Genomic DNA, 25,196 nt, shown 5'->3' with positions numbered 1-25,196 from the left:
AGAAATTCAGCAGGTCAAATAGGAATAATGACCAAACACCACACTGACAGCCCTGGAGGTCAGGATCACTGAGGCAATAACTCTATCGCAGACAAACTGTAACTTGTATATAATGTCAAGTGTCAGAATTCTATGAACAAAAGCACCAGATATAATACTGAGCAAAGGGGGTTGTTGGATGATTCTGTGGTGGGTTTATCATGACTAATAATGCTGTGAAACCAGAGTCCGAGTCAAAGAATGGAGACAGTCTGTGTAAAAGGGTAAGGACAGAAATGAGTGACTCATTCCCATTCCAAAATTTTACCTTAGATATTATTGCAGACTGCCTGCAGTCTCAACTGAACTGCAAGCAGTCCACAACAATCGGCTAACGAATACCACGTAGCAGGCGACATCGACCCATGTCCAGCCTACCTAAGTACCGCAAGGTGGTATGTAGTCTAAACAGGCAGCAGTATTCGTACACAAGTTGTTCTGTGTGAATGGCCACTCTGAAAGGTAAGTGTGAAAATTGACGACGGGAAAAATAACGTTATCTATAAGTTTAAAAAAATCTCTTTTTCTCTTCCCTTTTCCCTTTGTCTCCTTTCACAAAACCAAAATCAATTCTCATCTCTCCTCTTGTCCAATTAACATCTTTTGTTGGTCTGCACTCCTCCCTCAGCCAGTCTTCAGTCTTTATTCTGACATCTTCCTGTTCTTTGCTTATTCCTTGATGAAGGACTCATCAGTAATTTTTTAAAAATCTCCCATGGACTGTGAGACTAGCTGAGTTCCTCCAACCTTTCTGTGTGTTTTTACTACCATAAGTTCAATGTCTGTCATGGTGGGAATTTGGACTCATTTTATTTTCAGCTGATTCAGGTCTGCCATATCAAACCTCTCTGAAGGTGATCTGATGGTTGAGAATTGGCCCAGTCAGATAAGGAGATCATCGCCAGGCATGAATGAAAAACAATTCAGGCCTTATCTGTAGTACCGAGTGAAGTTTGGGTAACCATAGAAGGATGCAGTAGCACAAGAGGAGGTTCTGAGGAGAAAGTTCTTGGGGTTTGTGAATTCTAACAGTTGGTGTAGCAGCATGGTTGGCGTAGCGTTTAGTGCAACACCTTTACAGCCCCAGCGATCAGGTCCGGACTTGGGTTCAAATCCTACGCTGTCTGCAAAGAGTTTGTACATTCTCCCCACGTCTGTGTGGATTTTCTCCAGGGGCTCCGTCCGGTTTCCTCCCACCATTCAAAAAACGTACCGGGGGTGTAGGTTAATGGGGTGTAAATTGGGCGGCATAGACTCGTGGGCCGAAATGGCTTGTTACTGCGCAATATGTCTAAATTTTTTAAAATAATTTAAATTTTTTTTAATTTAAAAATCAGCTTGCCTTGGGAAGAAAGGCAAAGGGGATAGTTAAATGAGGTGCATAAAATTACAAGAAACCGTGGCAAGGTGAACAGGAAGGACCTCCATTGGCAGAAAGATTCATAATCAGGAGATGTCAATCTGAGATAATTGCTGAAAGATTAGATTGGATTTGTGTAATGATTCTTTCAGAGAGTGGGAGGGCTCTGAAACTCAATTCATGAAGGGACGGTGAGGGCAAAACATTCACTGCATTTAAAAAGTCTCTGGATAGCATTTCCTGCTCGAGATCTGCAGAGCCTCTGAGGGATTTGCATAAAGTTCTGAAAATTCTTATTTTAGCTAGCTGGACACAGTGGTACATTGCCTTGCTTCTGAGATGAATCTACTGAGTTTGCATGAAAACAAATGATAAAATATTCTCTGGAAAACACAGAGGTTTAACTGGAAATCTAAACATTCTGAATCGTTAATTAGATTTTACCTATGAGTAAACTTCTTATGAAGAACTTCTATGGTTAAATATTGTTGTTTGATATTTCCTCATTGAAATGTAAACCCATTTTTTAAAGTTGATGGGGGGGGGGGGTGAGCTGAGTGTGTGTATATGTGTGGGGTGTGTGTTGTGTATGTGTGGGAGGGGGAGGTGTGAGCCTGTGCATGTGGGGTGTGTGCATCAGTTTGTGCATTTCAGCCTGCACCAGGATTGACTTTAATAAATTCACCACATTGTTATCTAAGCATCTATTGCATTAACCAATGTAGTCACCAATTGGTCTTTGTGGTGCGCGGAGGTAGCAGCAAGCACAAATTCAAAAGACTGTACAACAGGCTTTATTTCCAGTAAAAGACTCAACACCAGTTCAAGCCTTGAACTGGCTGGCTCAGGAGGAGCAGGCTGAGGTTTATATTCAGGTCGGCTGATGATAGCCAGCCAGATGGAGTCAGCCCCTTAGGTGGTCTTTCTGCAGGTACAGAGATCACCCCCTGCAGAAGGATGATGGTTGTATCACCACAGTCGTAAATGCACAACCCTGTCAAATAAAAATTAAACTTTTAAAGATTAGTTGGAGTTGTATCACAAAAAATAGATTGGAAGTTGCAAATGAACTAATAAACATGTTTAAAGAAATAGTGAGACTGAAGTCAAATGCATTCTGGTCTTAAAAGCAGCCATTCACAACCTTTTTTGCCCCTTTGGGACTCTTCTCAAAGTTTATGGACCCCCTTCCCTGTGAAGCACTCGTTTAGTTGGTTTCTTCTGTACTTCTCTCCTACCATCTACATAAAAAAAACATTAAAAATATTGTATGATTTCAGTTCATGGCCCTCGACAAGTTCAAGTTTCTTGTCATCTGATTGTACAAGTACAACCTGATAAAACAATGTTCTCCAATCCTCATTGCAAAACAACCAGATATAACAGGAGTCACGTGATGGAGTAGTGGCTGGTCAAATGGAACCAGCCCTCTCCGGAGAAAAGAAAAAAAAAGTTTGAAATAACAGAGCTCAATTAACATAAAATACAGGAAGAGAAAGATAAAGTTACTGAGAAGAGACAGAAGATGGCACCCAAAAGAGAAAAGTAAGAAAAACAGTGAAAAGGGAAGAAGGAAAATCACTGGAGAAGAAAGAAGAAGGCCTTACCTGCACGTCGGAGCAGAGAGCCACCATGGAGAGGAGCGGCCGATCTCCGGTGTTGGTGAGTCCCCAGAGGAGCGGTGTCCTCCCAACTGGTGGGCACGTCGGAGCAGAGAGCCACCATGGAGAGGAGCAGCCGATCTCCGGTGTTGGTGAGTCCCCAGAGGAGCGGTGTCCTCCCAACCAGTGGAGTTCAGAAATGGCTCTCAGAGCCAAGAAGAGGTGCGCAACTGCACGTGCGCAAGTAAAAGAAAAGTTTAATGCCGGTGGGAGGGGGACTCAGCTGAGGAGCGGCCAGCTGCGGAGCAGCCAGCTGAGAGACGCCCAGTATCGGGGCGTTCAGCTGGGGGAAGTAAGCAAGAAAGAAGAAAAGAAGAGTGGTGAGAAAGAGAATGAGGGGTTGGAAGAGGGTGAGCGGTAACAGGGCGACCGGCAGGGGAACGACCTGCGGCAGGAGGCCCAGCAGCGGGTCGGTCTGCAGCAGGGGGCCTAGCAGTGGGTCGGCCTGCAGCGGGAGGCCCAACATCGCGTCGACCTGCAGCAGGAGGCCCAACAGCAGCTGGAGGCCCAGCAAGGATACAGAAACAGCTCACCAGAGAAGGATGATATCCAGATACAGAGAAGAGAAGAAGAAGAAGACACAGACATAGATACAGACACAGGAGGAGGAAGAAGACCAAGAATTTCAAAGGAAAGAAGAAGGTAAGATAGAAGGACAAAATTTAGATAAAGCCTTTTTTGAAGAACAAATGAGGTCATTAAAAGAATGGCCATCATTAGAATTTAGTTCAATCAAAAGAAAAATGAAAAGAGCTGAAGACAGGATGCAAAGCTTAGAGTTGGTCATGACTGAAATAGGGAAGAGTAGAAAATGTGGAGGAACGAGAAGCTGCTGTAGAGATGGAGATAAATGATTTATGAGGGAAGTTGGAAGAGAGCGAAAAAAAAATTAAAGGGACACAAGATTTATTGTCACAAAAAATTGACGTATTGGAAAACTACAGTAGGTGAAACAACATAAAAATAGTGGGCCTGAAAGAAGGCAAAGAAGGATCAGATATGGAGGAATTTATAAAAGGATGGATCCCGAAGGTGCTGAGAACGACAGATTCACATGAAGAGATAGAAATCGAAAGGGCACATAGAGCACTAGTACTGAAATCACCACCACACCAAAATCCGAGATTCATAGTGGTAAAACTTCTAAGATATATGACAAGAGAAAACATACTGGAGCAGGGAAGGTTAGAGAAGACAATAAGCTGTTGGAATACAAGGGACAAAAAATATTTTTTTACCCAGACATAAGCTTCGAACTTTTAAAGAAGAGGAAGGAATTCAACACGGCGAAAACAATCTTATGGAAGAAAGGTTATAACTTTATATTAAGACATCCAGCAGTACTCAAAGTATTCATTCCTGGGGAACGGAATAGACTGTTCTTGGACACAAATAAAGCCCAAGAATTTGCTGAACATTTGCAGGACAGGAGAAGAGAGGAGGAGGAGTGACAAGAAGGAAGACCGGCAAGAAAATATACAAAAATAGGTAAAAATATAAAGTAAAGATAATGTATATATAAAGATTTTAAGATGGATAAGAGAAGGGGAAGAAGGGGGACAAAAAGAGAGAGAGCTTTGTTACAGGTATAGGAAAATAGTGTTCTCTGGGGGGGCTGGGGGGGAGGATAACAGTTACTGCGAAATCGGTTGATGCTTGCGAGTAAGTTCGCAAACCAAATGGAAAGGGGAGTTGTGGTTGCCGTCAAGGGACAAGGGGCAATCCAAGGAGGGGAGGTTCATTTGGGGTTAAAGGGTTATTGCTTGTGGGGATTGTTGGGGCATTTCATGTCTTAAGTGCTTTGTCATATATTGAGATTAAAAAGGAAAACTTAAAGAACAGTAATGGAAAAAAAAGGGGATGGAGGTGGTGAAGAGGCGGAAGTGAAAATAAAGATACAAGATGGCCACGTTGGACTATATGACTATAAACATTAACGGAATATATAACCAAGTTTAAATGTATCCCATTGGGGGAAAAAATCACGTATAATTTAAAAGACAAAGTTACAATGTTTGAAAAAACCTGGGAACCATATATGGAACATAACAGAAAGAGCAGGCCTCGGACCACCACCACCTCAAATGATAAGAAGATAAACACGATCAGATTTAATGTGAATAAGGAGATGATACGTCTTTTTAGTTTGTATTCCTTTTGTATAAAGATATTGTTTTATTGTATTTTATATGTCCAATATTTACTGTTTTTGGAGGGGAGTGGGAAGGGGAAGGGAGGGATGGGAGGGAAAAAGAGAAAATGTCATTGTGAATATTTAAAGAGATGCATCTGTATATTGGTTGATATGGTTCATAGTGCGATAAATAAAGAATTACAAAAAGAACAGGCATAACACACATACAGACAAGCCATACATAGGCAGGACAAATACACATATATACAAATTGTTTCATAAATAGTAGTCTCAGTTGGTCATGTGAGCAGCTCCTTTGGTCGTTTCGCATTCTCATAGCCCATGGGAAAAACTGTTCCTCAGTCTGATCCTCCTGTTTCTCTTTCCCGATGGGAGCAGCTGAAAGATGCTGTGTGCAGGGTGGAAGGGGTCCTCAATGATTTTGCGTACCCTCTTCAGACCATAATCTCATCGATGGGATGTGGGGGGGGGAGAGTGGTGAGGAAGACCCCAGTGATCCTCTCCATCACTCTTCTAGTTCTGTAGTATGGAGATGCATATGATCCTTTCTGGTTTCTGCCATTCTATGGTCCCCTTAAATGGCTGCTTTAAAGCCTACTTCGGATCCCCTGAGGTTAAGCAGGCATGTGTAAGGAGGAACCAGGAAGAAACGAAAGCTTTTCAACAAATAATCATGAAAAAATCTTGGAATCTGTAGAATTAGGTACATTATATTTTTTTTAAAAAGTAGGTTTGACAAGTAATATGAGGAACAGAGAGAGAGAAAAAATCCAGAAGATTGTAAGGAAAATATTAGGAACTGATTATACATATTTTAACTCAATGAAGTTGAGGTCCATTAAAATGATGAAGGTGAACTGGAATGTCTCATTAGAAATCATGAAATACTTTAATCTTGGAAGGAAGAAATAAAATATAGGATACCGGCACCACCTACGGCTCCTAGAACGCTTCCACCAGCGTTGTCTCCGCTCCATCCTCAACATCCATTGGAGCGCTTACACCCCTAACGTCGAAGTACTCGAGATGGCAGAGGTCGACAGCATCGAGTCCACGCTGCTGAAGATCCAGCTGCGCTGGATGGGTCACGTCTCCAGAATGGAGGACCATCGCCTTCCCAAGATCATGTTATATGGCGAGCTCTCCACTGGCCACCGTGACAGAGGTGCACCAAAGAAAAGGTACAAGGACTGCCTAAAGAAATCTCTTGGTGCCTGCCACATTGACCACCGCCAGTGGGCTGATAACGCCTCAAACCGTGCATCTTGGCGCCTCACAGTTTGGCGAGCAGCAACCTCCTTTGAAGAAGACCGCAGAGCCCACCTCACGAACAAAAGGCAAAGGAGGAAAAACCCAACACCCAACCCCAACCAACCAATTTTCCCTTGCAACCGCTGCAATCGTGTCTGCCTGTCCCGCATCGGACTTGTCAGCCACAAACGAGCCTGCAGCTGACGTGGACTTTTTACCCCCTCCATAAATCTTCGTCCGCGAAGCCAAGCCAAAGAAGAGGTTTGACAAGTAATATGAGGAACAGAGAGAGAGAAAAAATCCAGAAGATTGTAAGGAAAATATTAGGAACTGATTATACATATTTTAACTCAATGAAGTTGAGGTCCATTAAAATGATGAAGGTGAACTGGAATGTCTCATTAGAAATCATGAAATACTTTAATCTTGGAAGGAAGAAATAAAATATAGGATGCAGTAATTTGTGCTTATTTAGTTTTTTAAATATCCTCAGATGTTTGAGAAGAACATTATTCAAGATTATTTTATTGTCATGTAATAATATTACATGAAATTGCCTTCTGCCTGCCATAAGGCAGACAAAGAGTCACTATTATTGTCACCCGGCGCCCTTACAGAACAAGGGAAAGAGAAGCAAAAGAAAATCCCTTCAGTGCCACTGAGTGTTCGTGGATTCGCCTCCAGCCCTCCTGCATGCAGCTGCACAGACTCCTGTTCAATCCTTCGGCAACCCAGGCTCCAGATCCAAACCTCTGACATGATTGGGAAGCTGTCAGTGCCCGAGGGCGTTCGGGGGCCCTTCGGGAGCCCTTCTTGTCCTCAGCACCCTCTTGACTCCTGACTCCGATAACTGGTTCGCATGAGCCAGTCTCCAGCAGCCTGCAGCCTGTGAGGGTCCCCTGACTGCAAGTCACCAGCAGCCCGTGCAGGTCCCCCGGCCCAGGGGCGTGTCTACACAAAATGGCATCTGGCAGGGGTGGAGGGGGGGTGGCAATGCGTCAAAATTAATGGCAACAAGGAGGTCTCATGAGAGCTGACCTTGGTGGCCACCATGTTTTTCTGTCCTGTGCACTGGCACCTCCACACCAGAGAATGGGTAAGGGTTAAGGTTAAGGAGTTAGCACAATGTTTGTTGGAAGAGAGATCAAGATCAGAGATGCCTTGGTGCACAAGGAGGAAATGAAAGTGTTAAAGCATTTGTTTTTTTTAAAGTGTGGAATATATCTGACCCTTGTAACACTCCAATGTTGACAACTATAGAATCACTTAGCCAATCACTTGAAAGTTTCCTTTAGTTTCCAATGGAATCCTTCTTGGTAACCTTAACTCTGATACCTGGAACCAACTTGTTTGTGCTCAAGGCCAGTGAGATCCTTCCCACGATTTGGTGACCATATCCCTTACAGTACTTGGAACCAAGATCTCCAACTTGGTTCAAAAGTTACCACATGCTGAAAACAAAATAAAATTTGCAGAACAGATAAGACCAAGCAGTAAACAAGTATCGCTGCACAAAGTTCAGCAATTTTAGCACTGAATCTCAGTCAAGGCTATGAGACAACCTAGTTGCCATTTTATTACAAGCCTTAATATTAGCCTCTAAACAGACCCAATAACATTTTATTGAAACAATGGTGAACTGATAAATGCCCTCAGTTATAATTTTTTGATGCCTGACTGTGTGGAGCAAAATGGTTGGCGCAGTGCCATTACAGCGTCAGTGGCCCAGCTTCAAAGCCAGTGCCGTCTAATAGGGAATTGTAACATTCTCCAATGTGCGTGTGGGTTTCCTCAGGGAACTCTGGCTTTCTCCCACCCTCCAAAACATGTAGAGGTTGTAGCTTAGTTGGTCACATGGGTGGACTTGGGCAGCATGGGCTTGTGGGCCAGAGGGCTTGTGGGTCAGAGGGCTTGTGGGCCAGAGGGCTAGTGGGCCAGAGGGCTAGTGGGCCAGGGGGCTTGTGGGCCAGGGGGCTTGTGGGCCAGGGGGCTTGTGGGCCAGGGGGCTTGTGGGCCAGGGGGCTAGTGGGCCAGGGGGCTAGTGGGCCAGGGGGCTAGTGGGCCAGGGGGCTAGTGGGCCAGGGGGCTAGTGGGCCAGGGGGCTTGTGGGCCAGGGGGCTTGTGGGCCAGGGGGCTTGTGGGCCAGGGGGCTTGTGGGCCGGGGGCTTGTGGGCCGGGGGCTTGTGGGCCGGGGGCTTGTGGGCCGGGGGCTTGTGGGCCAGAGGGCTTGTGGGCCAGAGGGCTTGTGGGCCAGAGGGCTTGTGGGCCAGAGGGCTTGTGGGCCAGAGGGCTTGTGGGCCAGAGGGCTTGTGGGCCAGAGGGCTTGTGGGCCAGAGGGCTAATGGGCAGGGGGCTTGTTTCTGTGCAACTAAAAAGAGAGAGTAGCAGCCTGATAGATATTTTAGTAGTGGTTACAGTGACAGCATGGTATCTTCAGAAAACCACAAACCTCAGTGAGCGTCTGACACTCAGAAAGCCTGGCTTTTGGCAATTCAGAGCACACATTATCCTCGCTGCCTTATAGGTGGGGGGCACAGTAGCAGTCAAAAACTAACAGGGCTTCCAGAACAATAAACATATTCCTCCCTGTATTGTTGTGGATTTAAATCCACCAACACCTGCCTTAAGGTTCATTATGTTCCTTTAAGATCTAATGGTTTTCCTGAAAAGTGGACATTTATAGGAGGTTTGCATTCAGAGAGTAGGTCAGTTGTGTATCTTTGCCTTGCAGATGTTAAGACCAGAAGATGTAGGAGTGGAGTTAGGCAAATCAGCCCATCGAGTCTGCCCCATCATTCCACCATTGCTGATGTATGAACTATTCCAGAAGGTAAGGCCCATTCTATTGTGCGTTTCACTGAACATTGGGCAGCAGTAAGTGGTCATTCTACCTCACCTGGAGGAAAAAGAATCTCAGGGTTGTATGTGCTCTGGCAATAAATCTGATATCTAAATCTACATCTAAAGAATGTATCTTATATTTCAGATGTAATGAAATTGAAGCAGCCTTCTGCCTATCGGGTCCACGCTTAACCATTTTAGTCCCATTCCCCTCTTCTTACTTCCCTGTACTATAATTTATTCTCTCCCATGCGTGCCGATCAACTTCCCTCTGACATTTCTGATCCATTCACCTGCACCAAAGAATTCCACCAGAATTCCAGAAGTGTGTGAAGTGTGTGATATTGGAGAGAATGTGTGATCTCCACATGACTGTAGCCAAGGTGCCTGGATCTCTGAAGCAGCAAGGCTGACCGGTGCACCACTGGACCCACTAAAAAAACACCTCTCCTGCTTCTTTTAAGAAGCCATCAATGTGGAGGTGTCGACATACACACAAGAAGCAGGCAAAGACCAGGACAGAGCTGAACCTTCTCCAGGAAGATAAGAATCGAAGGCCGGGATAGAGACTGATGTGAACATTGAGACATAAAGACTGGTTACAGGGAAAAAAAAGACTGGGACAAGAGATAAGATTATAAGGAAACAGGATACATTGAGATTCTGGTGGCAAAGAAGGGGAGAGTGACAAGGTTGGGATGCAGAAACCTAGCTAAGGCAGGAAGCACTGGGTAATCTGGTGGAAGATTGATGTGAAGAGGGATTTGGCTGCAAATGAAGAAAAAGTGTTCTGTTAAGGAAAAGCTGCAAGCTGGAAAAAATAATCAAGAGGGATTTTTTTGGTGTTAGCTTTTTAGAGATTGAAAATTTTGGGCTGAATTCTGTGATTTACTGTGTTTCAAATGAATCAGATTTTATGAACTCTCTTGCAAAGTCCTAATCGATCCAATCTTACCTCCATAAATATCCCATTTATCAGAATGTGCATTTTTTTCAAATGTTTGTCACCCTCTGCCTGAGCAGCTTTTCTCTCCTGTCCTCCTATCCATGTCCACCTGTGGCCTCTTAGCAGTCGGCCTGTGCTCCTCCCCCTTGCCTCCTCCCCTCCACTGCATTTTTGTTCAGGCTACCTGTCTGCTTTTTGCTTGGTTATCTATCTTTACCTCCTGCTGAGTTCCTCCAGCATTTCAGTGTTTTTACTAATTGGCCACTGTAAATGACACCGAGTGTGTGAGTGGTAGAATCTTGGGGTAAATCAATGGGAATGGGATTAGTTAACAGTCAGTGAGATAGGCTGAATTGCCTATTCTGTGTTGTATCTCCATGCCTCTATAATGCCATGCCCCTAAATAACTGTTGCATGAATAGAATATAACTGTGCATGGTGATGGCCAGAGTGTGTGCTGTTCTGGTTGACCGAAGAAGAATATCACAAAGTTGGGAGGGGTGCAGAGAAGATTCATCAAAATCTTGTCAAGACAGAGAGCTTGTGTATTCGGGTAAGGTTAAGTTGATTGATCTTTATTCCTAGAAGCATGGGAGGCAGAGGGGTGAACTTATGGAGTTTTATAAAATCATGAAGGGCACAGATAAAGTGAATGCTCACCAGTTTTTGTCCCCAGGGCAGGCGATACCAGGAGAAGAGGGTTTACGGTGAGGGAGGAGTGATTCAAGGAGGAAACCACAATGCTGGTGAAACTCAGCGGACCACAGAGCATACTTGACATTGTAAAGTTAAAGATATGATGGACATTTTGGGCCTGAGCCCTTCATCACGGTATGGTCAATATGTAGGCAGGCGCCTGAATAAAATGGCAGGGAGGAGGGGCAAAGGGAGGAGTACGTCTACAGGCAGGATGTCATGTGGATATGGGAGGGAGGGCACGAGAAAGGGTGTTGGGGAGACTGGAGTGGGAGGAGGGGAACAAGTGGGCCGGGGATTTAAGCAGGACATGAGAGGCAGCTTTTTCACTCAGAGGGTGGTCTATATCTGGAATGAGCTACCAGAGGAAAATATAGAAGCAAGCATAATTGTGACGTTCAATGGATCGGAAGGATTTGGAAGGCTATTAACCAAATGCAGGCACAGGGCCAGAATTTTAGATGGGTTGGTTTATGTCTGTGAGTTACAGCTCCGTGACTGTATCTGGAACTGTGAGAGAATCAGGTTGTGAAATGCATCTGTCAGTAGGATTACATTTAACAGGCCTGAGAGCTGACTTTCCTTCCACAGTTCAATACTTCCATCCAAAATGTGAAAAGTGGCCAGTTGTGCTCGGAACCAGCCAGTCTCCGAACTGTTTTCTGGTCAGGCACAAAGCAGGCAGGCGACAGATCTCCAGGAAAGATCCAGAGATCAGGAAATGCCAATCACCAGCAATTCCTGGAGGGATGAAACCCAAGCAGTTATCTGTAACGTTGTGGGGAAGTCAGAGCTTCTGGTAAACAAAGCAAGGATGACCTCGACGTGGCTGCAAACTGTACTCAGGCCAGCCTATTAAACTCCATTCTCCTGGGGTGACAAGTTTGCTGATCTGCATTCACTTAGGGAATCAGGCAGAGCTGCGGATCTGCCTCTATATTTAGTGGAATCACTGTACTGCAACTCATCACACTGTGTGACATTAATGTACGGTTCATTATGCTAGAAAATGGTCTTCATGCAGTCATGCCACATCACCCTTTGACTATTAGATTGTCCCTTGTCAGGGGATGGGGAAAGATGGCTCACAAATAAATGGGGGTGATAACTCGTGGCTGAAACCAGAGAATGTATGGAGTTGAGGAGTATCCACAATGTGGATTCCCCTTACAACTCAGCACTCACCTGCATATCCTCCATTATCCGCTCATCTGCCCTGGCCCCCTCTGCCTCCACTCACATCGACAGGATTTCACCTACCACCCCACCAGCCTCCGCGTCCAGCAGATCCTCCTCCGCCATTTCCGCCACCTACTGCGTGATCCCACTACCATTCACAGCTTCCCTACTCCTCCCCCTCTCTGCCTTCCGCAGGGACTTCTCCCTCCATGACTCCCTTGTCCACTCCTCCCTTCCCACCAATCGCCCCCTTGGCACCCACGCTTGCTCCACTTGCGCCCATACCTCCTCCCTCAGTGCCATTCGGGCTCCAAACAATTCTTACAGGTGAGGCAACACTTCACTTGTGAATCTGCAAGGGTCATCTGCTGCATCCGGTGCTCCCTCTACATCAGAGAGTCTGGAATCAGACTGGGAGATCGCTTCATTGAGCACCTCGGCTCTGTCCACTGCAGTAGAGTAGATCTCCCAATGGCCACCCATTTTAATTCTCCATCCCATTACCTTGCTGACATGTCTGTCCATGGTCTCATGCACTGCCAGACTGAGACCACCCATAAATTGAAGGAACAACATCTCATCTTCCATCTGAGCACCCTTCAATTGGATGGCATGAACATTGACTTCTCATTTTCTGTTAAACTACTTCCCTTATCATCATCTTCCCCTGTCTACTTCCCTCACTCCCCTTTTCCCTCTGACTCCTTTTACAGAGCCATAATAAATTCTCACCTCTCCTTTATCAGATCCAATTAACCCCTTTTGTCTGTTGGTCTGGAAGCCTCCCCCTCCCATTCTTCCCCCTTTCATTCCCCAGCCTTAAATTCAGATGCCTGCCTTTTTTCATTCAAACCTTGCAGAAGGGCGCAAGCAGCCCAAAACATCTTTACCTCCTGTGGACGCTGCGAGGCCGGCTGAGTTCCTCCAGCATTTCTGTGTTTTGATGCATGATTCAGGACTGTCCAAAGGGAAATTTCTCCCCAATAGTCTCCATCTTTAAAATACTGTCTTTAACCAAGCTTTCACGTGCCTACCCTAACATCCCTTTGCAGTTAATCACTCATGTGATGATTCATTGTTGGAGGTGTTCTATAAATGCAGGTTGTTGTAATTGCTTAGAGTCACACAGCATGGAACAGGCCCAACTAGTCCATGTTGATATCCTAGGATAGTCACATTTGTCTGCATTTGGTCTGTATCTTTTGAAACCCTTCCTATCCATATATCTGTCCAAATGTAAACTGTGCCTACTTCAATGGTCTAGCAGCTCATTCCAGATGCAGACCACCTTCTGTGTGAAAAAATTGCTCCTCAGTTCCCTCTTACATCTCTCTCCCCCACTCATTTAACTCTTTAGAATTGTCTACCCTGAGAAAAATAAATTATCCATGCCCCTTACGACTTTTATAAACCTCTATCAGGTCAATCCTCAGCCTCCCCTGCTCGAGGGAATAAAGACCCAGCTTATCAAACCTCTCCTTGTAACTCTAGCCCTCCAGTCTCTGCAGGCAACAGGATGGGAACACTGGAACCATAGAACACTACAGGACTGAAAAATAACCTTCAGCCCTTCTAATATGTGCCAAACCATTATTCTACCTAGTCTCATTGACCTGTACCCCGACCATATCTCTCCATTCCCCTCCTATTTTTAAAAAATTATTTTCCTCCCACTCTTCAGGAATATAATGGGATTGGTAGGCTAATTGGCTGGAATTTGCTTCTACCATGTTGCAAATTAAATTTTAATTCTTAAAATTTTTCTGACAGGGAACCTGTAGAAGTTTGATGGAGTATTTGATGACATGCCCAGTCTTCTCAGGCTCTTCAGAAATAACAGGCCGTCTTTAAGGTTGTCCCAATATCTTGACTCCAGGAGAGGTCTTCTGAAACATCGACTCCCAGGAAATTAAATAAGGATGGGAGCTTGATGGTTGGCCAGACACAGTGAGCTGAATAGCCTCTTTGTGCACTATGTACCTCAATAACTATAACTTGTATCAAATAATTAATAACAAGAAACACATTTTCTATATTTATAATTATGGACATATTCATTGTGTATTTTGCATGCTAAATGGGCAGATAGAATCGTAGCCTGATCAAAAACTTAGTTCAATCTGAACAGTTGGTGGGAAGTCACAAGGGAGAGAGCAAAATCTCATCTTTGTACACTCCATGGGCTTTATTTCTCTTTTACAGAAGATTCATAAAGCATGAGTTAATCCCTGTAGTTGTAGCTCCAAAGCTCGAACTCACACTCCAATAAGGTGGGCGGAGTGTGGGAGGGATTAGAATTAAATTTCCAAGATCAACCTTTCCTGTAGCAGCAGTGCATTTTTGTCCTGCTGTGCTAAGAATATGAACTCTGAGGAAAAATTAAATCATCCTCAGATTCTTTAATGAAAACAACAGCAAAACCTTCGCACACTTCACTGAGCCTCATGTGAGAAAGTTGTGCACGAGGGAATGCGCCACAAAAGACAGAGAAAGAGCGATTTAGGGAGGGAAATTCCAGTACTTGCACATTTGAAAGTCATAGGAAGTTCTGCAATTACACTGGAGAACAAATCTTTACAAAAGGTTTGCTTCCTGAAAAAAAATTGGGGAATATGATAGACAAAAATATAAACATAAAGATCATTTCAGGTTTGATGTATCATGTTGAAGAAACATTAAATTACCTTATATTGAATTTAACATGTTTAATTACATAATGAAGCTGACACATTGCATTAGTTCAATGCTTTTCCGCTGATTTTCATTTTTACTCAGCATCTGATGCCTCTTGTGTCAGAGTCCAGCATTGATGGATTCCAGTTGCCCTGATACCGCTTTTCCACGGTCGCAATGTCCTAGTGAGTCATTTCACCGTGTTCGTCACTGACTGCACCAAAATCAGCTGGGAAGACGTCCAAGTCCAAATGCAGAAAAATAATTTTCAATTACATGATGCACTTTATGGTTTTGGAAGCTTGAATTAGACTTAAGAGTGACAGGAAATCACAAAAATAGGTTATATCTAAAAAAAATATGACAGGAAATTTTTAAGGTGATTTTCATGATCAGCTACCCAAAGTCCATAAAATACACCTAAAAGTGTTCAAGAGCAAAATCTTTGTTGCCAAGTGCTATTTGCTCTTATTAGGCCCTTTCAGGTGGCCCTCTGCCTTGAGGCCGGTGACAGGAGCAGATTTAAAACTGCAAACGCACCATTCAGGTGGCAGCCCTAAAAGGCTGCTGCAGTGTTAACTGGTACACCTGAAAGAGCCTATTCAAATCCAGAGGTGCCTCGTGGCACCTCCGGATCTGATGGAAGCGGGGCAACTGGTGCCACAGCGCCATCCGACATAAATATGCAGCATAGCAATGGCCGTTTTCCCTACCCATAATTCCCACAACAGTTCCAGCTGTGTGGGGGATTATGGGTATGGAAGAAGGCCATTGCTCTGCCGCGTTTTGAGCCTCAGTGCAGGAGCAGCCAGCCAGGCTGTGACAGCCCACACCAGCTGTCCCTAGCTGGCCACCCCTGCCCCAACAGCCGCCCCTGCCCTGACGTCCTCTGATGGTTGCCCCTGCCCCGTCGGCTCTCACTGACCTCCCCTCCCCAGTGGGGCAGAGGCTGTCAGGCAGCGAGGTGGGGGACTATCAGGCAGCAGGACAGAGGCTGTCAGGGAGCGGGGCAGGGTGGTGCTGTCAGGCAGCCGCTTACAGCAGCTTCATGTTCAGGTGGGTCGGCGGAGCGATTATCCCTCCCAGAGGAGAGTTGGCATCGGCACCTTGGAGTCACCTGCCCATTCAGATGAGTACGTCTTTACAGCAAAGGGGGTAGATTATGCGGCTTTACAAGAGGGTGTTCAGGCCATCTGAAAGAGCCTATTTACTGTTTAAAATGAGAGTTGTTTCCCCTTTAAGAGTTCTCCCTCCAATGCTTTACCCCAAGGCTATTGCTGTCAGATGTACATTCATATATACATGTACTATATGCTGCTTCACAGCTGATTGAGGCACGTCCTCAACTTTATTGTGGCCACCCTTCTCTCCACTAAAATACAGGATAGTGCAAGTGCAATTCAAAGAGAAAGGATGTCCTTTGTTCCTTCTGCCTTTAGGTATTATCCTGTGAGTTAAGGTGGGAGCGTGAAAATGGATGGATAATTATGTGTGTATCCACCCCCCCCATTCATCTGATTCACTTCTCCGTTGTTTTTTGCACACCTAGACGCCATTATTCGCCCCTAACTGGGTTTGCATGAAAGGTGTAAGTCCAGTTCTCAGACGAGAGTTGGGGGAGCAGTGATGCACAGGGTTAAGATGAGGGCAAGGAGCCTGATGCTGGGGGTTAGGGTCAGTAAGTGTTCTGTTAAATAAGAGCAAGGTGATACCTCCCACCTTCTACAATCACGACAGCTCTCATTTTAAACAGGAAATGAGAGCAAATAATTGTAGACCATGCTGTAACTTTAAAGTGTTAATTTTCACCTTTTTCTCTCTGATTCAAAATTAAAGATTCAAGTTATTGTTATGTAATAAAGACCATGCAATACAGGGAGTCCTTTGATTACAAATGTCCAGCTTATGGACAACTCGTACTTACGATCAAATTGTGCCCCCAATTCGTACCTCACAAATGCCCCTTCCAGTATGCAAGACATCAGTGGAACGAGAGTGTGTTAACTTTGAATCGTGATCATTTTTCTTTTTTATTCCGTTTTAAGAACTTTTTATTTAATTTTTTTTACAGTACAAAGATAAACATTTGACTGATGCTAAATAGGAACTGTATTTACCTGTTTCGACATCTACAAATTCAACTTAAAGACAGACGTAGGAACGGATTTTGTTTATAACCCGGGGACTCCCTGTACTGCACAAAATTTCTTTTTCGGCAGACAAGGTTTGCCAGAAATTGCCTGAAGTGCCTCTTACAGTCAGAGAAAAAGAAGCAAGAAAGAAACACCTCAGAGTCACCGAGTCTCAGTGGATTCTCCTCCAGCACTCCAGCAGCTCCTGCAGCCACACAGAATCCAATTCAAACCATCAGCAGCCCAAGCTCCAGATCCGAACCTCCAACACTTCAGCGCCCTCGGCACCCTCTCGCATCCCAGTTCTGATACCTGGTATCCCTTTAGCCAATCTTGAGCCAGGCTCCAGCAGTTCGTCGTCCAGTAGGGAGAGCATGGTTAGTGAAGTAGTTTGTGCAATGCTGTTACAACCCCAGTGATTGGGACCGGGTTCAAAACCTGCGCTATCTGTGTGGGTTTTCCCCGGGGAGCTCCTCCCACTGGTCAAGTGTAATAGGGCAACAGAGGTTCATGGACTGAAATGACCTGTTACCGTGCTGCATGCATGTCTAAATTTAAATGACTAAATCTCTCGACCGCAGTCAGAAGCAGCCCACAGCCTGCATGAGTTTCTCACCTCGAGTCACCAACAGCCTGCTGCCTGTGTGTTCTTCAGCCTCAGAGCCCCTCACTGGGCTGCTAATGTGGTCACCATCCTGTGTGTCATTTCCTCTGCTTCTCCTTCTCAACCAGTTGGGTGGGGGGGGGGGGGAGGGGGTGGTCTCCTCGTTTTCTGGAGCCCTGCACCAGTCCTCTGCTTCCCCGGAGTCTGTAATCCCTTGTGGCTACTGCCGATCATAGGTGCCGTCATCTTGGGTACAGACCCCACGATTGCAGTATTTTCTAATAAAACCACCATCGGCTCCACTTACAGGCCGTTAAAACTCTGTTCAGATCTGATGGCAGACGGACTTGGAGGGTTGACCCTGCGGGAGAGCTGTGACTCTGCTCCCCTCTCTCCAAAGGTCCACTCCAGCTGCTGTTACTACAGCTTTGGCAGTGCTGCCATTTTGACAAAGTACATTCAGCCCATCAAATTTCCAGGGTAAATCTGTCACTCCCATGCCCCCACTTATTTCTCTCTAACACTCACCCATTAATTGGCCCTAATTCTCTCACCACACTGGGGCTAATTTATGGCAGCCATTACTGCAAGAGCCAGCTCATCTTTGAGGAGTACCTGAAGGGGTATATCCATGTGGTTGAACAGAGGACACAGCGCTGGAAGTTAGAGTAGAACCAGGGCTCACTGGTGCTGTGAGGCAGTGGCATCCCTTGCTTTCCCATTGAGTTGTCCCTTGCTAACATGAGATAAAGAGACAAAATAATGACAAGCTCTCAAGAAAGGGGTTGACCTTTCAGATTGCAAGGTCCCATTCCCTTCAAGGCACAGAACTCTTATTATGGCAAACAGGCCAGAGATGAGCTGAGTTCCATGACAGCTCGCTGGGAGAGGGTTGCAGCTTGGCAGGTGATTGCAGAATTTCCACTCGAGTCCTGAAGAGTTAGTTAGAAATAACTTTACTGAAAAAAATCATTGATTTCAAGGGACGAGGCTCCCAGCCATTGACAGACATTCTCAAAACTTTTCCCCGTGAAAGATCTGCTGGATGGACTTTTTTTTTGCAATTAAACACACCTTCCCAACCGATGCAACTAACAGTGGCTGACATAAGATCCTGGAAATGATAGGGCTGTGGTGTACTGAACAAATCCAGCAAAGTGTTTACTGTTTGTCTGCTTGTGTGTGGGCTGTCCTGCCTTTCACTGATGAGAATGTGAGTCATTTCCGAGTTCTGAGGATGACTGTTTAAATATCAATGAATCTCAGTGGGGTTCTTGTGGAAGAAGTGACTCAAAGTGAAGGGACTGGGTGGCAGGGAGCTGGGGAATGAATCTACAAAGAGCTGAGACCGCAACCTGTAGGCAAGACTGTCTCCTGATGTACATCCAATACTCATCTGCCATCTGTTGAATAGTCAAGCTCATTGTGCTGCGTGTTCGTCTTGAATGAATGTAATAATTCAAATTTAAATTTCGACCCCACAGGACTGGAAGGGCCTTCCAGCCCATGAGCCCATACCGCCAAAATACACCAATTAACCTACAATCTTATGTTTTTGAAGGGTGGGAGGAAACCGGAGTACCCAGAGGAAACCCATGCACTTATGTTTTTAATAATTCACCCCATCTCGTGGTTCATTTGACATTCTTGCTCTTAGCATCTTTCACCCTTCTGACCAAGTTGTACGTTGACTTGAGGAACAGGACTTTATTTCCTGATGAGGTGCATCACAGCCTTCCAGCCTGGTCACCACTGTTTTCCTTAGGCCATCATCAATTTTTCTCTGCTGCGCAATAGTACGTGAGCAAATGGAAGCTGGAGGGGCTCAGCGGGTCAGGCAGCATCCGTGGAGAGAAATAGACAGTCAACATTTTGGGATCGGTTAGAGTAGCGGTTAGCGCAATGCCATCGCAGCATCAGTGACCAGGCTTCAAATCCGGCACCGTCTGTAAGAAGTTTCTACATTCTCTCTCAAGACAAGTCAAGTTTATTGTCATCTGAGTGTACAAGTCTTTGTCTTTGGCTTGGCTTCGCGGACGAAGATTTATGGAGGGGGTAAAAAGTCCACGTCAGCTGCAGGCTCGCTTGTGGCTGACAAGTCCGATGCGGGACAGGCAGACACGATTGCAGCGGTTGCAAGGGAAAATTGGTTGGTTGGGGTTGGGTGTTGGGTTTTTCCTCCTTTGCCTTTTGTCAGTGAGGTGGGCTCTGCGGTCTTCTTCAAAGGAGGTTGCTGCCCGCCAAACTGTGAGGCGCCAAGATGCACGGTTTGAGGCGTTATCAGCCCACTGGCGGTGGTCAATGTGGCAGGCACCAAGAGATTTCTTTAGGCAGTCCTTGTACCTTTTCTTTGGTGCACCTCTGTCACGGTGGCCAGTGGAGAGCTCGCCATATAATACGATCTTGGGAAGGCGATGGTCCTCCATTCTGGAGACGTGACCTATCCAGCGCAGCTGGATCTTCATAAGCGTGGACTCGATGCTGTCGACCTCTGCCATCTCGAGTACTTCGACGTTAGGGGTGTAAGCGCTCCAATGGATGTTGAGGATGGAGCGGAGACAACGCTGGTGGAAGCGTTCTAGGAGCCGTAGGTGGTGCCGGTAGAGGACCCATGATTCGGAGCCGAACCTTTGTTGACCTCACCAAAGCCTTCGACACCGTGAGCAGGAAAGGGCTTTGGCAAATACTAGAGCGCATCGGATGTCCCCCAAAGTTCCTCAACATGATTATCCAACTGCACGAAAACCAACAAGGTCGGGTCAGATACAGCAATGAGCTCTCTGAACCCTTCTCCATTAACAATGGCGTGAAGCAAGGCTGTGTTCTGGCACCAATCCTCTTTTCAATCTTCTTCAGCATGATGCTGAACCAAGCCATGAAAGACCCCAACAATGAAGACGCTGTTTACATCCGGTACCGCACGGATGGCAGTCTCTTCAATCTGAGGCGCCTGCAAGCTCACACCAAGACACAAGAGAAACTTGTCCGTGAACTACTCTTTGCAGATGATGCCGCTTTAGTTGCCCATTCAGAGCCAGCTCTTCAGCGCTTGAAGTCCTGCTTTGCGGAAACTGCCAAAATGTTTGGCCTGGAAGTCAGCCTGAAGAAAACTGAGTGTACAAGTACTACCTGACGAAACAGCCTTCTCTGGTCCTCGGTGCCAAACACGCAGACACACAACCAGACACAACACATCTATGGACAAACAATTACATATGCAGAACAAATATTAATGTATACACATAAATAAACATTGTTTTGTACTTATGAGAGTCTCGGATGGTTAGTGTGAGCAGTTCTTTGGGCGTTCAGCATTCTCACTGCTCGTGGGAAGAAGCTGTTCCTCAGCAAAGGGATCCTCAATGATTTTGTAGCCCTCTTTAGACTGATCCCGGTAGATCACCTCGATGTGGGGGAGGGAAATTCCAGTGATCTTCTCTGCCATTCTTATGGTCCTGTGGATTGACCTCCAATCCATTACTCTGTAGCAACCATAGCACACTGTGATGCAGCCGGCCAGGACGCTCTCAATAGAGCTCCTATAGAAGAGTGACATAATGGTGGCCGGTCGCCTTGCCCACTTCATTCTTCTCAGGAAGTGCAGTCACTGTTGCGGTTTCCTGACAAGCGAGGAGATGCTGGGTGTCCGTGATAGGTCACTAGTTAAGTGAAGTCCAAGGAACTTGGTGCTCTCCACTCTCTCCCTACTACACAGATGTTGGATATGTAGTGGATGGTGGTCATTCCTGGTCCTCCTGAAGTCTACAGTCATCTCCTTCATCTTGTCCACATTGAGAGTCAGGTTGTTATTCTCGCACCATGTCATGAGATTTTCCACCTCTTCTCTGTAGTGCGACTCATCGTTGTGGCTGATGAGGCCGACTACGGTTGTGTCATCTGAAAACTTGATGACACTGTTGCAGCTGGATCTGGTAATGCAGTTGTTGGGGGTCAGTAACGTGAACAGGAGTGAGCTGAGCACACAGTCACCTGCATGGGTTTTCTCCAGGTGCTTGGGTTTCCTCCCATGTTCCAAAAGGGGTTGTCAGATTAATTAAGTCTAATTGGGTGTAATTAAGTGTAATGGGTTTCAATGGCTGTATTGTAAATGCATTTAAAACAAAGGAATATTGACTGGCCATTCAAGATTTCTTTTATTGTCTCGTAACAATGCAAAAAATGTGGTACAGGAGAAATGATCATTTTTGCCTGCCGCGTTTTGAGTTGCCCAACGCCCCTATCATTAAGAGAAAGAGAAGCAAAAGCGAGTCACCAAGTGTCTGTGGATTAATCTCCAGTACTCTTGCAGCCTCTGCAGCCGCACAGACTCCAGTTCAAACCATCAGCAACCCAAGCTCAAGATCCCGTCTCTGACGCGATCAGGAAGCCTTCAGTGCCTGAACATCCTTCAGGAGACCTTCATGCCCTCAGAACTCTTTAATTCCAATTCCGATAGCTGGTTCCCATGAGCCAGTCTCCAGTAGTATGCAGATTGACGTGAGGCCTTGGACCGCAATACACCAGCAGCTTGTGTCGGTCCTCACTTACTTACTTCCTCATTTCCAATTTTACCCAGTTCTGATGAAAAGTCTCCAACTCATGTTTCTCTCTTCTCAGATCATCGTTATTTGATTAATTCGTGAAAATACATCAGTGAGGATTTTGAAACTGTTAATACCACTACCACAAACACCACTATAAATTAAGTCCCATATGAAGCAAGGCCCTTAGGACCCATTGCACAGCTTGTGGACCCGTTGACCCATGGCTCCACAGACCGACAGTCTGTATGGAGTTTGCCATGCCTCAGTTCCTGTTGCATTTTCTCCAGGTGCTTCAATTTCATCCTGAAAAGGCACAAGTTGGTCAGCTAATGTATATCGCCTTGACTGTGTAGAAGAGAGGTGGAATCGAGGGGGGAACATGATAACAATGAGGGGAGAAAACGGGGCAGCGCGGTTAGGGTAGCAGTTAGCGCACACTGTTACAGCCCAGAGCCTGCAACCGTGCTGTATTCCCTAAGTGCTCGTCTTCATGCTCCTGTACCTTTTTACCGATGGTAGCAGAGAGAAAAGGGCATGGCCTGGGTGTTGGGGGTTCTTGAGGATAGAGGCTGCTTTCTTAAGACACCATCTTTTGTAGATGTCCTCAATGTAGTGAAGTCTGGTACCCATGATGTCACAGGCCGTTAACAACCCTACAGTGTTTTTTCTTGTCCTGAGCATTGGCACCTCCTTACCAGACAGTGATGCAACCAGAATGGTCTCCACGGTACACCTGAAGAAGTTTACGAGAGTCTTTGGTGTCAAACAGAATCTCCTCAAACTACTTACAAAGTAAAGATATAGCTGTTGACGAGCCTTCTTTGTGATTGAATCAACATGGAGGCTTCAGGACAGATCCTCAAATGCTGACACCCAAGAATTTGAAGTTCTTGGCCCTCTTCACTGCTGACCCCTTGATGAGGACTGGTTCATGTTCTTCTGATTTCTTCCTGAAGTCCACAATCATCTCCTTGGTTTTTGTGTATTATGTGAAAAAAGGTTGGAAATAAACGCAGCCAGGAACAAATCTCAGTCCTTTTTCACCTCTGTCTGACCTCTTTGCCTGATCACTTATCATGGTTGAGCCATTGGCAGGTGACAGAGAGAAAGATCACCCAGCAGGTCTTCAGGGAAGCCCTGGGAACACCTTAAGGTGTCAGGCAACAGAATGTCCTTCTGCTGCTGAGGCACAGCTTTATCCCAGTTAATTGCCTTGCTTTTGACTCTGAACACAGCCAGCATTTTATATGCAATGAACAGCCTCTAAATGTGCCTAGTTCAAGTTTCAAGATTATTTATTGTCATGTAATTAAAACAGAAAATTATATTACACAAATTTTCCTTTAGTCTATTGTAAGGCAGACAAAGACTTGCCATCAGGAGAAATTGCCCAGTGCCCCTTACAGCCAGAGAAAGAGAAGCAAAAGAGAGTCCCCCCCCAGAGACACTGAATGTCCATGGATTCGCCTCCAGTGCTCCCACAGCCTCCTGCAGTCCAAGCCATCAGCGACCCAAGCTCCAGATGCAGTTAGATCACTTCCTGCCTCAAATCAATGAACCAAATTAAGCACAGTTCCCACTATCTCTTCTCACTGATGCCTTCCTCCCTCCCCACCCCAACAGTTATCAAGCTCTTGAACCTCCCTATACTACCCTACCCTTAACCATAGCTACTCCAGAACCACCAAAATATCTGTGCATTATTGAAACATTTTCTGAGGTCATGTGATCATATTGAATGATCAAAGGCAGAATGGCCTTCCCTTGCACCTATATTCTGATTCTCTGGTTTATTTCCACTAACTGCAACTATGAATATTTATTTATATATATATATTTAGATTATTTATCTCTTTTTCTGCATTGAAGTATAATGCGGTCATTTAGACCAGCCATTCTCAACACTTTTTTCAAATTGCGACATCATGTCTCAGCCGAAAAAGTTTTCGGATATTCGAGAATTTCAGCAGATGGGTTTCCGGATACGCAGTTGGATTTAGATCGGGTGACTGACTTGGCCATTCAAGAATTTTTCATTTTTAGCTTTAAAAAACTCATTTTTTGCTGTAGCAGTATGTTTGGGGTCGTTGTCTTATTATAGGATGAAGCGTTGTTCCAATTAGTTTGAAGGCATATGCTCAAACTTGAGCAGATAAGATGTTTCTATACACCTCAGATTTCATTTTGCTACTGCCAACAGCAGTTAAATCATCAATCAAGATAAGTGTGTCAGTACCTGTGGCAGCTGTACATGCCCAGGCCATAATACCCCCACCACAGATGTTTCACAGATGAAGTGGTGTGCTTTGGATCTTGGGCAATTCCTTTATGCCTCCACATTTTGCTCTTGCCATCAGTCTGATACAGGTCAATCTTGGCTTATCTGTCCACAAGACCTTTCTCCAGACTTCAGCAGGCTCTTTTTGGCAAACTGTAATCTAGTCATTCTGTTTCTATGGCCAACTCGTGGTTTGCATCTTGTAGTGTAGCCTCTGTTCATGCATGAACCTGAAGGTTTGAGCTGTTTTATTCTTGCTTTTCAGCCTCTTAATGACTTCTTTGACGTTCATTGGCACAAGTTTGGTCCTCGTGTTGAAAAATGGCAACTATGAACTCCAAAGGTGATCAAAAACTTCGAGGTAAGCCTAGTTCTCTTACACCTGCATCAATTAAGCAATTAAACATGCTTGAGTACACACAAACACCTGTGAAGCCAAATGTGCCAAACATTATGGTGCATTGAAATAGGGGAACTTTGTATAAGACTGAGAGTGCAGAAGGGGAATGGAAAGGATTGGGCATACATTATATGGCTACCTTGTCTCTGCACTCTCAGTCTGGATGAAGGGTTCTGACCAGAACGGTGGACAGTTCTTTTTCTCCCATTGATGTTGCTCAACCTGCTGAGTTCCTGCAGCTCCAGATTCCGGCATCTGTAATCTCGTATGCTTCCAATGTGAATTAATATCAGTAGGGATGGCAAATGCACTGCTTCTCGCTGTTAACTTCGGGAAGAGGTACAGTCACCTGAAGTTCAGCACTACATGGATCAATAACAGTTTTTATCCACAGTCTGAACCCCCTCAAACTACCCAGTCTCCAACCCTGACCACTG

At 45.4% G+C, this 25,196-nt stretch overlaps 1 long non-coding RNA gene across 4 annotated transcripts in view; it reads left to right on the top strand.

The window, feature by feature from the left end:
- LOC138749482 (uncharacterized) overlaps nt 1-25,196 on the top strand; it is an 82,319-nt gene that overhangs the window by 18,141 nt on the left and 38,982 nt on the right. For 2 of the 4 annotated variants that reach the window (XR_011348684.1, XR_011348683.1), the window contains exons 2-3: nt 9,198-9,296; nt 24,625-24,720. This is a non-coding gene — a long non-coding RNA (uncharacterized lncRNA). Of the gene's footprint in view, nt 1-404; nt 502-3,960; nt 4,549-9,197; nt 9,297-24,624; nt 24,721-25,196 lie in introns of those variants that run through there. The other 2 variants (XR_011348686.1, XR_011348685.1) reach the window with 2 other exon arrangements.

Source organism: Narcine bancroftii, chromosome 14 (genome assembly GCF_036971445.1).
Source record: "Narcine bancroftii isolate sNarBan1 chromosome 14, sNarBan1.hap1, whole genome shotgun sequence".
In the NCBI taxonomy this organism is placed as follows: Eukaryota; Metazoa; Chordata; class Chondrichthyes; order Torpediniformes; family Narcinidae; genus Narcine; species Narcine bancroftii.
Note: the sequence above shows the minus strand (reverse complement) of the source record. Positions and strands in the feature narration are given on the sequence as shown.